At 46.7% G+C, this 15586-nt stretch overlaps 2 pseudogenes; both read left to right on the top strand.

Annotated features, from left to right (window-relative positions):
• LOC124973644 (polyubiquitin-C-like) overlaps nt 1-5444 on the top strand; it is an 84056-nt pseudogene extending 78612 nt beyond the window's left edge.
• Nucleotides 5445-8528: 3084 nt separating this feature from the next.
• LOC124973673 (polyubiquitin-A-like) lies at nt 8529-14066 on the top strand (annotated as a pseudogene).
• Nucleotides 14067-15586: the final 1520 nt, after the last annotated feature.

Here is a 15586-nt window from a genome sequence, read left to right on the forward strand (position 1 = left end):
TTTGCTCAGAAAGTAGAGGGACCCCCAAACCCGGAGAGCACCAAGGGGCAAGCTTGGGACAGAACAGCAACAGGGACCCTGGCCTGAGCACTACCACTGCACCCAGAAAATACAAAAGCAAGAGCAAACGGGGGCAAGGAAGCACTGGAGCTCCTACCCTGATGGCCACTCCCCAACACCTGCCCACCCAGGAACACCTAGGCTCATCTCAGGGGACCAACACCACCCCCAGAAAGGCTACTTCTAGTAGCGCATCTGTCCCTTTCACATCAGGGGGATCTGGGAGCCCAGACTTGCTCCCAGATCTCATATCAGCCTTTGGGAACATGTGTATCTCTTCCCAAAGAGGAGGGACCCCAAACAACAGAGAGCAACCTGGGGCAAGCTTGGGACACAGTAATGCCAATGTCCATAGGCAGAGCACCACCCTGGGGACCAAGGGGCAGAAGGGAAAGTGCAAGTCAGAGCAAGAAAACACTGGGGTTTGTACACTTACTGCCACCCTCCAAAGCCTGCCCATACAGAAACCCTTAGGCTCTCCTGGGGGAATAAGGACCACCCCGAAAAAGACCTCCTCTACTTGTAGGCCTGTTCCCATATCACCAATGGGATCTGGGAGCCCAGACTTGGTCCCAGTTTTGACATCTCCCAGGGCAGCAATAAACACCTGCTCAAAAAGTAGAGGAACCCCCAAAACTGGAGAGCAAAATGAGGCAAGTTTGGGACAGAACGCTAAGAGTGTCCCTGGCCAGAGCACTACCACTGTCCCCAAAAAACAAAAGAACAAAAGAAAACAAAAACAAGGAAACACTGGAGTTCCTACCCTGAGTGACACCCCTCAACACCTGCCCACCCAGGAACACCTAAGCTCATCTCAGGGGAACAACACCACCCCCAGAAAGGCTACCTCTGGTAGCTCGTCTGTCTCTGTGACATCAGGAGGATCTGGGAGCCCAGACTTGCTCCCAGATCTCATATCAGCGTTTGGGGCCTTGTGCATCTCCTCTTAAAGAGGATGGACCCCAAGCAACAGACAGAAACCTGGGGCAAGCTTGGGACAGAGCACCTCCAGTGTCCATAGGCAGATGACCACCATGGGGACAAAGGGACAAAAGGTAAAGTGCAAACAAGGGCAAGCAACATTCCTATATTTACTGCCATCCCACAAAGTCTGTCCAAGCAGAACCCCTTAAGCTCTCCTGGGGGAACTAGCACCACACACAGAAAGGCCACCTCTACCTGTGAGTTTGTCCTCATGCATTCAAAGGAATCTGGGAGCCCAGACTAGACTCGAATTTCATATCTGCCTTTGGGGCCATGTTTCTCTCCTCCCAAATTTGAGGAACAAGAAGCCCAAGACAGAGCTAATGGGGCAACTTGGGCTTCAACAACTTCAGTCCCACTAACCAGACCATCTGTATAGTGACCACCTTAAAAGGGAGAAAAAACAACTCTGTTCCTGGGGCTGAGGGGGCCACTCTTAAGTCCAACCCCTGCAGAAACCCCCAAGTCCACCTTGGGGCAGGAACACCTCTGTGAGCAAGGCTGTATGTTCTTACACCCATGCCCTGACCTCTCACCCTGGCAGCTCTGCATCTCTTAGGTTACATTTCTTACAAGTTACATGTTATTTATCTCTCTTTCTCCTTAATCTTAAATTTCCAGGAAATGAGGCATGAGGAGATTGCATATAGGCTGACAGGCCATAGCAGGAACTCTCCTTGCAGTTCCTGTCCCTAAAGTTAGGTATGGGGCCATGTGTAAGATGGAGAAAATCTGAGGCAACTCTTAGATGCCAGAGAACTTTTTGAATATTATTGGGCATTAAAGTAAAAGAAGGCCTAGTTTTTATCAAATGTATGATTTGATTTTGTTTATAGTAATTGGTGAGCAACAAAATTATAAAATGAAGTCAGTATAGATATTGAAAATCAGTTTTACAACTTGTGTGTTTATGCACAATGGTCTTATCACCTTAAATTAAATTAAGTTGTTATATTAGAATTGGTATTTTTTAAGGTGTTAACAAGCAGTAGTTGTAATTAGTAAGGAAAACACAATATAAAATGAGTAAGTGTAAAATTATATTTAATTTTTATAATAGCTATGGATTAAGGAATATAATTTTGTATAATTTTAAACAGTTGTATATAGCATTTTCTGTTTCTATTAGGCACATAGTAATTTGTATAGCAAAAATTAATCTTTTCAATTTAAGTTTAAATGAATTTGAATGATTATTTTAACCTGGAATGAGATGAGAGGTAGAGTTTTATTTTAAGAGAGAACACAGAAGTTATCAAAAGACATTTGGTGAAATAAGAAATACATATGTTCAATGAGCACAGGACAAAAATTTCCACTCATTAATACTAAAAAAGAAGCAAAAGAATGACTAGATTTTACCTAACAAAATAGGAGTAATATTTACTGTCATTCAATGTTGTGCCAATCCAAGTGTAGGGAATTTGTTCTTTTAAATATTGTTGGGGAGAATGTAAATGGGTAGTATCATTCAGGACAGTGATTTGATAAGTAATTTAAAAGTCTTAGAATTTTATGTGCCATCAATGATATTTTAGAAATTTATGTGAAAATAATGTTTATTTGAAAGCTGAGAGATTTAAAAAAATAAATAAGGTAATCTCCCAGCAGTAAAAAAAAAAAAAAAAAAAAAAAAAAAAAAAAAGTTTATTTGTAAAGAGAGAGCTGTAGGAATATTCCTGATAGCTGTTTTTAAGGTAGCAAGAATAATTTAAATGTCCAATATAGGGTTCTGGATAGATGAACTATATGCTAAAAGATCTGGCATTAAAATAATATTGGGTGCAATTTAAAATAATTTAGAAGTTTTAAAACTATTAATATGATTTTATATTTATAAAATGCATATTTATATGTTATGTGTTTAATGTTAATAGTAGTTATGTATGAATAGTAGAATTTTAAGATTCTTATGTATACTTCTTAATTTTTCTGAAATGGGTCTCTTGACAAAACTAAGGAAAGATGTTTTAATTTTGAAATGCATCTTAGTTTCTTATCTATTATCTATTCTCTATTCTCTATTCCATATTATCTATATCCATATTATGTATCCATATATGCATCATATATCCATATTATCTATTCCATAGATTTTCGCATATAATGTTTTGGATGAATAGAAATGTTAACCTAAATTAACATTATGTCTGAAACATGAAGACACAAGTTAAGAAAGTTTTTAACCCCCCTTGGGAAGGTGTAACTCCCAGTTATGGCACCAGGAGACTATGCAGTGAAGGGCAGAGCACACCTCCAGAGCCTGTTCACCGTGCATGTCCTAGATCTGTCATGTGTTCAGATGACACTGCTGCACAGTGCTGAGTCCTGTGCCTCTGCTGCTCACTGGGACTCTCCTGCCTCCACCCCAACCCTTGCCTTGGAGGCCTGCCCTAGTGCTGCTACCTGCCCTGGGATCAGTATTGGGCACTCACTTTCACAATCCAGCACAATACTCAGGAATCCTCAGGTCCAAGTCTCTCCTCTGTTGATCTTGAGCATTCTCCCATGGCCACAAACCTCAGTGTGACGTTTACATTCTCTCTCTTGATTACAGACAAGTGCTGGGTGCCTCTAATACACCATCCTGCCCCTCTTGTCTGAATTTGAATTCAATCACAGCATTTTCCCCTGAATATTTGGGTGCAAATGCTAAGAGAGCTCATCACTGAGGTTTCCAGGAATTGGGAACTTCCTGTGAATTCAAGGCAAATCCCTACAGCGTCATTTTATTACCAGAAAGCTTGGGTCTGTCATTGTTGATTCTCTTCACCATGGCACTCATTATGATCAAGACGTGTTTACATCATTCACCAGACCATTCCTCAGAGGATTGGATTTGCTCCTGGCAATCAAAAAGGGGACCAAAGATGCCAATTCTGTGCTGAAATCAGTCTGAATATAAAAGAGTTGCCAAAGATGGTAGGGCCCAATTTGCAGGCAATATCCTTTTGAAGATTGGCAATGAACTTCACCTAAATGCCCAAGAATGGTAGAAAATTTAAATTTTATAAACTTTCAGGATCTTTTTCTCCAGTTGGCTTGAGGCAAAGCCCCATCATGGAAAGGGGCTCAGAAATGCCTTCAGGATGTCCCAAGGTAGAGTATACCTGACTTCATTCAAATAATTATGTTCCTCTATTTGTCTCCAAAGTAATTAACAAACTGAGTAAATCTTGAGGACTTCTCTGGAGACTGTGTGCTTTGCACATTTCCATCAATATGGAAGACAGAAAAGGTGACACAGGCCCTGAGATGGAGGTAAGAAAAGAGCTGGGGTATGCAGACCAGATGGCAACTCCCCTACCCAGAAGGGGTTGATGTTTGCTACCAACAGCTGGACAACTGGTACACTCAGTCTTACTTGAATATCCAGGAGGAGTTCACTTTGCACATGGTGCAGCACCACAGAGGTGGGATGCAGTGCTTCATGAAGACCCTGAAAGGCATGACCATCACCCTGGAGGAGGAGCTCAGTGACACAAATGAGAATGTCAAGGCAAAGATACACGACAAGGAAGGCATTCTTCCAACCAACAGAAGTAGATCTAGCAAAGAACTAGAAGACAGCACCCTCTCTGATTACAACATCCAGGAGTCCACACTGCACCTGGTGCTGCATCTCAGAGGTGGAATGCAGATCATCATGAAGACCCTGAAAGGCATGATGATCACCATGGAGTTTGAGCCCAGTGACACCAGTGAGAATGTCAAAGCAGGGATGCAAGAAAAGGAGGGTATCCTCCCTGACCGACGGAGGTTGATCTTTGCTGACAAATACCTGGAAAAAGGATGCACCCTTTCTGACTATGACACCCAGAAGGAGTCCACCCTGTACCTCGTGCTTCACCTCAGAGATGGGGTGCAGATCTTCATGAATACCCTGACCAGCACCACCAGCACACTCGAGTTGGAGCCCAGTGACACCATTGAGAATGTCAAGGCAAATAACCAAGAGAAGGAAGGCATTCTTCCCAAAAAGTTGAGGATGATCTAGCAAAGAAAGGGAAGACAGCACCGAGTGTGACTACAACATCTTGGAGGAGTCCACCCTGCACCCTGTGTTGTGCCTCAGAGGTGGGATGAAGATCTTCATGAAACCCTGACAGGCACAACCATCACCCTGGAGGTGGAGCCCAGTAAAAGCATAGAGAATGGCAAGGCAGGGATCCAAGAAAAGGAAGGCATCTTACCTGACTAGCAGAGGTTGATCTTTGCTGGCAAACACTGGAAGATGTCTGCAACCTGTCTGACTACAACATCTAAGGGGAATCCACACTGAACCTGGTGTTGCACCTAAGAGGGGGGATGCAGATCTTCATGAAGACCCTGATTGGCATGAACATCACCCTGGAGGTGGAGCGAGTGAGACAAGTGAGAATGGCAAGGCAAAGATCTAATACAAGAAGGCGAGAATCCCGACCAGCAGAGATGATCTTGAAAAGAGCCAAAAGACAGTAGCCTATTGAATTTCAATCCAGGAGTCAACCCTGCACCTGGTGCTGCATCTCAGAGGTGGGATGCAGATATTCATGAAAACCCTGACTGGCATGACCATCACCCTGAGGATGCACCTCAGTGACACCATTGAGTATGTAAAGGAAAAGATCCCAGGTAAGGTAGGCAACTCTGACCAGGAGAGTTTGAACTGTTGGCAACAGCTACAAGACTGGTGCACCATGACTGACTATAACATCCAGAAGTAGTGTACCCTGCACCTGGTGTGCACGTCAGATGTGGGATGCAGATCATCTTGAAGACCCTGACTGGCATGACCATCACCCTGGAGGTGGAGCTCAGTGACACCATTGATAAAGGCAAGGCAATGATCCGAGACAAGGAAGGCAATTTTTGTGACCCGCACAAATTGATCTCACAAAAAGCTGGAAGACAGTAGCCTGTCAGATTTCAAAATCCATGAGTTCAACCTGCACTTGGTGCTACATCTCAGGGTTGGGATGCAGATATTCATGAAGACCCTGACTGGCACGAGCATCGCCATGGAGGTGGAGCCTAGTGACACCATGGAGAATGTCAAGGCAAGAACCAAGTCAAGGAAGGCATCCTCCCTGACCAGTACAGGTTGATCTTTCTTGCCAAACAGCTGGACAACACTAGATGCCTTCTGGATGTTGCAGTGAGACAGGGTGTGTCTGTCTAAAAGCTGTTTTGCAGCAAAGATCAAGCTGTGCTGGTCAGGGAGGATGCCTTCCTTGATTTGGTTCTTGCCTTGACATTCTCCATAGTGCCACTGGGCTCCACCTCCAGGGTGATGGTTCTGCCAGTCAGGGTCTTCCTGAAGATCTGCATCCCCCTTCTGAGGTGCAGAACCAGGTGCAGTGTGGACTCCTCCTGAATGTTGTAGTCACACAGGGTGTACCTATCTTACAGTTCTGTGCCAGGAAATATCAAGCACTGTTATTTGGGGGAAATTAATTCCTTGTCTCAGAGGTGGGATGTAGTTCTTCATGAGAACCTTGACTAGCAAGACCACCAATCTGTTGGTGGAACCCATTGACACATTGAGAATGTCAAGGTAATGATTCAAGACAGATTGGCATCTCCCCTAACCAGCAGAGGTTGATGTTTCCTGCAACAACTGGATGACTGGTGCACCCTTTCTTAGTTGAAGATCTACAAGTAGTCCACCACCACCTGGTGCTACACTTCATATGTGGGATGCAGATCTTTATGAATCTAACTGGCAAGACCATAAACCTGGAGGTGGAGCTCAGTGACACTAATGAGAATGTCAAGGAAAAGATCCAAGACAAGGAAGGCATTCTTCTGACCAGCAGAGTTTGATCTAGCAAAGAGATGGAAGACAGCATGCTGTCTGACTACAATATCCAGGAGTCTGCCCTGCACCTGGTCCTGCACCTCAGAGGTGGGATGCAGATCTTCATGAAGACCCTGACCCACATGACCATCACCCTAGAGGTGGAAATAGTGACATCATTGAGAATGTAAAGGCAAAGATACCAATCAAGGAAGGTATCCTCCCTGACCAGCAGAGGTTGTCTTTTGCTGGCAAAAGCTAGAAGACTGGTGCACCCTGCTGCCTAAACATCCATAAGGAGTCCTCCCTGCAACTGGTGCTGAACCTCAGAGGTGAGATGCAGATCATCATGAAGACCCTGACTGGGATGACCATAACACTGGATGTGGACAACAATGACACCATTGAGAATGGCAAGGCAAATATCCAAGACAAGGAAGGCAATCTTCATGACCAGCAGAGATTGTTCTCACAAAGAGCTTTAAGACAGTACCCTGTAGGATTCAAACATCCAGGAGTCCACCCAACACCTGGTGCTGCATCTCAGAGGTGGGATGCAGATCTTCATGAAGAACCTGACAGGCAGACCATCAACCTGGAGGTGGACCTCAGTGATACCATTGAAAATGTCAAGGCAAAGATCCAAGTCAAGAAAGGCATCTTTCTGATCAGCATAGATTGATCTAGCAAAGAGGAAGAAGACAGCAACCTGTCTGACTACATATTGGAAGAGCCCACCCTGCACCTTTTGTTGTGCCTAGGAGGGGGGATGCATATCTTCATGAAACTGTGACAGGCACAACCATATCCTGGAGGTATGGACCAGTGAAAAAATAGAGAATGGCAAGGCAGGGATCCAGGAAAAGGAAGGCATCCTCCCTGAGAAACAGAGGTTGATCTTTGCTGGCAAACAGCTGGAGATGGTGCATCCTGTCTGACAAAACATCTAGGAGTTGTACACTCTGCACCTGGTACAGTTCCTATGGGGGGGATGCAGACCTTCATGAAAATCCTGACTGGCATGACCATCATCCTAGTGGTGGACCTCACTGACACCATGGAGAATGTCAAGACAAACCCAAGTCAAGGAAGGCACCTCCCTGACCAGCACAGGTTGATCTTTACTGACAAACAGTTGGATGACACTAGACTCCTTCTGGATGTGTAGTGAAAAAAGGTGTGTCTGTCTTACAGCATTTTCCAGCAAAGATCAACCCATGCTTGTCAAGGAGGAAGTCTTCCTTGACCTGGTTCTTGCTTTGACATTCTCCATGGTGTCACTGGGCTCCACCTTCAGGGTGATGGTCATGCCAGTCAGGTTCTTCATGAAGATCTGCATCCCACCTCGGAGGTGCAGCACCAGGTTCAGGGTGGACTCCTCCTGGATGTTGTAGTCAGACAGGGTGTGCCTGTCTTCCAGATCTGTGCCTGCAAAGATCAACCATGCTCTTTGGGGAGATGAATTCCTTGCCTCAGTGGTAGGATGTAGATCTTCATGAGGATGCTGACACTCAAGACTATAACCTGGAGGTGGAGCCCATTGACACCATTTAGAATGTCATGGTAACTATCCAAGACAGGGTGGCATCTTCCCTAACCAGCAGTGGTTGATGTTTGCTGACAACAGCTGGAAGACTGGTGAGCCTTCTCTTTCTTGAACATCCAGAAGGAGTCCAGTGGCACCTGGTCTAACCTCAGAGTTCAGATGCAGATCTTCATGAAGAATCTGACTGGCATGACCCCCAGCTTGGAGGTGGAGTGCATTGACACCAATGAGAATATCAAGACAAGGATCCAAGGCAAGGAAGGCATTCTTCTGACCAGCAGAGATTGATCTAGCAAAGAGATGGAAGACAGCACGCTATCTGACTACAACATCCAGGAGTCCACACTGCACCTGGTGCTGTGCCTCAGAGGTGGGATGCACATCTTCCTGAAGACCCTGAAAGGCACAAACATCACTCTGCAGGTTGAGCCCAGTGACACCATTGAGGTGTGAGGGCAGGAATCCAAGGAAAGGAAGGCATCCTCCCTGAACAGCAGAGGTTGAACTTTGAGGGCAACAACTGGAACACAGGTGCACCCTCTCTTACTTGAACATCCAGGAGAAGTTCACCCTCCACTTTTTGCAGTATCTCTGAGGTGCAATGCAGATCTTCATGAATGCCCTGACCAGCATGACTACCCCCCTTGAGGTGGAGTCCAGTGACAAAATTGAGAATGTCAAGGCAAAGATCCAAGATAAGGAAGGCATCCTTCCAAAAAACAGTGGTTGCTCTTTGCTGACAAATAGCTGGAATATGGGTGCACCCTATCTGACTACAACTCCAAGAAGGAGTCCACCCTGTACCTGGTGCTGTACCTCTTAGGTGGGTTGCAGATCTTCATGAAGTCCTTGACCGACACCACCATCACCCTGGAGGTGGAGACCAGTGACACCATTGAGACTGTCAAGGCAAAAATTCAAGACAAGGAAGGCATTATTCATGACCAGTTGAAGTTGATCTAGTAAAGAACTGAAGACAGCACCATGTCTTACTACAACATCTAGTAGGAGTCAACCTGCACTTTGTGTTGTGACTCAGAGGTTGAATGCAGATTATCATGAAACCCTGACAGGCATGACCATCACCCTGGTGATATAGCCAAGTAAAACCACAGAGAATGGCAAGGAAAGATCTCAGTCATGAAATGCCTACCCCTTGACCAGCAGATGGTGACATTTGCTGGCAACAGTTAGAAGACTGGTGCACCTTTCCTGACCAACACATCCAGAAGGAGTCCACCCAGAACCTGGTGCTGCACCTCCAAGGTGGGATGCAGATTTTCGTGAAGACACTGACAGGCAAGACCTTCACCCTGGAGGTGGATCCCAGTGACACCATTGAGAATGGCAAGGCAAAGATGCAAGACCAGGAAAGCAATCTTCCTGACCAGTAAAGATTTATCTCACAAAGAGTTGGAAGACAGTAGCCTGTCAGATTTCAACATCCAGGGGTCTAACCTGCACCTGGTGCTGCATCTCAGAGGTGGGATGCTGATCTTCATGAAGATCCTGACTGACATGAACTTTACCCTAGAGGTGGAGCCCAGTGACACCATTGAGAATGTCAAGGCAAGAACCAAGTCAAGGAAGGCATCCCCCCTGACCAGCACAGGTTGATCTTTGCTGGAAAACAGCTGTAAGACAGACACACCCTGTCTCACTACAATATCCTGAAGGAGTAGACGGTTGTCCAGCTTTTGGCAACAAAGAGTAACCTGTGCTGGTCAGGGAGGATGCCTTCCTTGATTTGGTTCTTGCCTTGACATTCTCCGAGGTGTCACTGGGCTCCACATCCAGGGTGATGGTCCTGCCAGGCAGGGTCTCCATGAAGCTCTGCATCCAACCTCTGAGGTGCAGCACCTGTGCAGGGTGGACTCCTCCTTGATGTTGTAGTCAGACAGGGTGTGCCTGTCTTCCAGCTCTGTGCCAGCAAAGATCATCCACTGCTACCTGGGGGAGATGAATTTCTTGTGTCAGAGGTGGGATGTAGATCTTCATGAGGACTCGTACCAGTAAAACCATAAACCTGGAGGTGGAGCCCATTGACACCATTGGGAATGTCAAGGTAATAACCCAGATGAGGATGGCAACTCCCCTAACCAGCAGAGGTTGATGTTTGCTGGCAACAACTGGAAGACTGGTGAACCCTGTCTTACCTGAACTTCCAGGAGTCCACTGGCACCTGGTTCTATATCTCAGAGGTGGGATGCAGATATTAATGAATAATCTGACTGGCATGACCATCAGACCGGAGGTGGAGCTCAGTGACACCAATGAGAATGACAAGGCAAAGATCCAACACAAGGAAGGAATTCTTCCAACCAGTGGAGGTTGATCGAGCGAAGAGTTGGTAGACAGCACCCTGTCTGACGACAATATCCAGGAGACCAAATTGCACCTGGTGCTCGCCATAGAAGTAGGATGCAGAACTTCATGAAGAACCTGAATGGCACAACCATCACCCTAGAGGTGGAAGTAATTGAGAATGTCAAGGCAAAGATGCCAGTCAAGGAAGGCACCCTCTCTGATCAGCAGAGGTTGACATTTTCTGGCAACAGCTAGAAGACTGGTTCGCCTTGCCTGCCTACAACATCCAGAAGGAGTCCACCCTGCACCTGTTGCTGAACCTCAGAGTTGGGATGCAGATCTCCATGAAGACCCTGATTGGAATGACCATAATACTGGAGGTGGACAACAATTACAGCAGAGGTTGATCTAGCAAAAAGATGGAAGACAGCACACTATTTGACTACAACATCAAGGAGTCCACCCTGTACCTGGTGCTGTGCCTCAGAAGTGGGATACAGAACTTCATGAAGACCCTCTCTGGCTTGACCATCATCCTGGCGGTGGAGTCCAGGAACACCACTGAGAATGGCAAGGAAAATATCCCAGTCAAGAAACACATATTTCTTGACCAGCAGAGGGTGACCTTTGCTAGTAATAGCTAGAAGACTGGTGCATCCTGCCTGACTACAATATCCAAAAGGAGTCCACATTGCACCTGGTGCTGTGCCTCCGATGTGGGATGCAGATCTTCATGAAGACCCTGACTGGCATGACCATCACCCTGGAGGTGCAGCCCAGTGACAATATTGAGAATGGCAAGGAAAAGATCCAAGACAAGGAAGCCAATTTTCTCGATCCATTAAAGATTTATCTCACAAAGATCTGGAAGAATGTAGCCTGTCAGATTTCAAAATCCAGGAGGCCACCCTGGACCTGGTGCTGCATCTCAGATGTGGGATGCAGATCTTCATGAAGACCCTGACTGGCACAAGCATCGCCCTGGAGGTGGAGCCCAGTGACATCATGGAGAATGTCAAGGCAGGAACCAAGTCAAGGAAGGCATCCTCCCTGACCAGCACAGGTTGATCTTTGCTGCCAAACAGGTGGATGACACTAGATGCCTTCTGGATGTTGTAGTGAGACACAGTGTGTCTGTCTTACAGCTGTTTTCCAACAAAGATCAAGCTGTCCTGGTCAGGGAGGATGCCTTCCTTGATTTGGTTCTTGCCTTGACATTTTCCATGGTGTCACTGGGCTCCACCTCCAGGGTGATGGTCATGCCAGTCAGGGTCTTCATGAAGATCTCCATCTCACCTCTGAGGTGCAGCACCTGTGCAGGGTGGACTCCTCCTTGATGTTGTAGTCAGACAGGGTGTGCCTGTCTTCCAGCTCTGTGCCAGCAAAGATCATCCACTGCTGCCTGGGGAAGATGAATTCTTTGTGTCAGAGGTGTGCTGTAGATCTTCATGAGGACTCTTACCAGTAAGACCATCAAGCTGGAGATGGAGCCCATTGACACCATTGAGAATGTCAATGTAATGACCCAGATGAGGATGGCAACTCCTCTAACCAGCAGAGGTTGATGTTTGCTGACAACAGCTGGAAGACTGTTCAACCCTGTCTTATCTGAACATCCAGGAGTCCACTGTCACCTGGTTCTACACCTCAGAGTGGGATACAGATCTTATTGAATAATCTACCTGGCATGACCATCAGCCTGTAGGTGGAGCTCAGTGACACCAATGAGAATGTCAAGGCAAAGATCCAACCCAAGGAAGGAATTCTTCCAACCAGTGGAGGTTGATCTAGTGAAGAGCTAGATCCAAAATATCAATGAGTCCACTGTTACCTGGTGCTATGCCTCAGAAGTGGGATGCAGATCTTCATGAAGAACCTGACTGACATGACCATCACCCTGGCGGTGGAGTCCAGGAACACCACTGAGATTGGTAAGGAAAATATCCCAGTCAGGAAACACATTTTTCTTGACCAGCAGAGGGTGACCTTTGCTGGTAACACCTAGAAGACTGGTGCACCCTGCCTGACTACGACATCCAAAAAGAGTCCACCCTGCACCTGGTGCTGTGCCTCCGATGTGGGATGCAGATCTTCATGAAGACCCTGACTGGCATGACCATCACCCTGGAGGTGCAGCCCAGTGACAATACTGAGAATTGCAAGGAAAAGATCCAAGACAAGGAAACCAATTTTCTCGATCTATTAAAGATTTATCTCACAAATATCTGGAAGAGTGTAGCCTGTCAGATTTCAAAATCCAGGAGGCCACCCTGGACCTGGTGCTGCATCTCAGATGTGGTATGCAGATCTTCATGAAGTTCCTGAATTGCACAGGCATCGCCCTGCAGGTGGAGCCCAGTGACACCATAGAGAATGTCAAGGCAGGAACCAAGTCAAGGAAGGCATCCTCCCTGACGAGCACAGGTTGATCTTTGCTGTCAAACAGTGGATGACATTTGACTCCTTCTGGATGTTGTAGTGAGACAGGGTGTGTACCTGGTGCTTTGCCTCAGAGGTGCGATGCAGATATTCATGAAGACCCTGACTGGGATATCTTACTCTGGAAGTGGAGCCTAGTGACACCATTGAGAATGACAAGGCAAATATCTAAGAAAAGGAAGGCAATGTTCCCGACCAGCAGAGATTGATCTCACAATGAGCTGGAAGACAGTATCCTGTAGGATTCCAACATTCAGGAGTCCACCTTGCACCTGGTGGTGCAACCAGAGGTGGGATGCAGATCTTCATGAAGACCCTGACAGGCACGACCATCACTCTGGAGGTGGACCTCAGTGACACTATTGAGAATATCAAGGCAAATATCCAAGACAAGGAAGGCATTCTTCCTACCACCAGAGGTTGTTCTATCAAGGAGCAAGAAGACAGCACCCTGTCTTACTCCAACATCTTGGAAGAGTCCACCCTGTACCTTGTGTTGTGCTGCAGAGGTGGGATGCATATCTTCATGAAATCCAGAGATCACAACTAGAACCCTGGAGGTGGAGCCCAGTAACATCATACAGAATGGCAAGGTAAAGATCCAAGACAAGGAAGGCAATCTTCCTGACCAGTAAAGATTTACATCCCAAAGAGCGGAAGACAGTAGCCTGTCAGATTTCATCATCCAGGAGTCTACACTGCACCTGGTGCTGCATCTCAGAGGTGGGATGCAGATCTTCATGAAGACCCTGACTGGTATGAGCATTGCCCTAGAGGTGGAACACAGTGACACCATGGAGAATCTCAAGGCAAGAACCAAGTCAAGAAAAGCATCCTCTGTGACAGGCATATGTTGATCTTTGCTGGAAAACAGCTGTAAGACACACCCGGTGTCACTACAATATCCTGAAGGAGTCTACTGTTGTCCACCTATTTGCCAGCAAAGATTAACCTGTGCTGGTGAGGGAGGATGCCTTCCTTGTCTTGATTCTTGCCTTGACATTCTCAATGGTGTCACTGGGCTCCACCTCCAGGGTGATGGTCATACCAGCCAGAGTCTTCATGAAATTCTGCATCCCACCTCTGAGGTGCAGCACCAGGTGCAGTGTGGACTCCTCATGGATGTTGTAGTCAGACAGGGTTTTCCTTTCTTCCAGTTCTGTGCCAGTGAAGATCAACCACTGCTGCTTGGGGGAGATGAATTCCTTTTCACAGAGGTGGGATGTAGATCTTCATGAAGGCCGTGACTGGCATGACCATCACTCTGGAGTTGGATCCCAGTGACACCACTGAGAAACATAAGGTAAAGATCCAAGAAGAGGAAGGCATTCTCCATAACCAGCAGACTTTGATGTGGCAAAGAAGTGGAAGAAAGGCATACTCTTTCTGACTGTACCATCCAGAAGTAGGCAGGTCCCTGGGATCATGGCTTGGGGTCAGGTACATGCAGAGGAAGGAGATGAGGCAGGCGGGTCCCTTCATACCAGTTTGTGCAGGACAGTGCGAGCCAGGCTGCTGCCTTGGTACTCACCTCAACAGGTAGCATGGAGCTATAGAATATGTAAGAGCAAGGGAGGGTGAGCTTAGAGCTGTCCTTCAGGATGTCTCAGCTGATATCAAATACAAGGGTGAACAGTGTCTTCTGGATCATAAAATAAGACTTCCTTTTTTCCTCTCCCTCCTTTTCTTACCTCCATAAATATTTCATGAGCATCTACTTTGTTCCAGACCCTGTTCCATAAGATGCAGATTGAGCACTTACTTACAAGCTTTCATTGAGTGTACACTACAGTGTGGAGAGATGTAGATAGGTAATATATCTCAAAAGGGCCAAGTGCTATGGGGAAAATAAGGCTGGAGAGAGATGGAAAGGGCTCACCAGAGTTGGTGTCAGGGTTGGCTTCTCTGAGGGGATGACATTTGTGCAAAGAGCTGAAGGAGGAGAGGATGAAGATGTGAAGGAGAGTGATGAGATCAGAGAAAGAACAGGGTCCATCATGCACAACCTTGTGGTTGCTGAAGTCTTTGGCTCTCACTCTGGGTAAGATGGGGACCCTGGGGGAGATTTGAGCAGGGGATGGACGTGTGCATGTTGGGGATGAGTGGGAAGGAAGCAAGGATGCTAGGTCATCAGGCAAGAGAGGAAAGTTCTGCCTGTTCTTTGCAGAGTTTTGATTCTGGGATGGGAACCCCAAGCTCCAGACTCCACTCCCTGCCAACAGGGGAGGTGCTGCAGAATGCTCCTCCATTGAATGAGTGCAGAACTTCCAAGGGGACATTTTGGGGCCCCCTGGGATTGTGGAGTTGACAAAGGGAGGACTTTGGAATCACAAAGTCCTGGTTTGAATTTTGGTTTTGCCCATTTAAGCATGTGGACGTCTGGGGTGACAGTGTCTTCGCCCCCATGCAGCTGTGCTGCTGTACTGTCACAGCTGGTCCATCTCTATGCTTGCCTTCCCCATTGGAAGGAA

Source organism: Sciurus carolinensis, unplaced genomic scaffold (assembly GCF_902686445.1).
Source record: "Sciurus carolinensis unplaced genomic scaffold, mSciCar1.2, whole genome shotgun sequence".
NCBI lineage: Eukaryota > Metazoa > Chordata > Mammalia > Rodentia > Sciuridae > Sciurus > Sciurus carolinensis.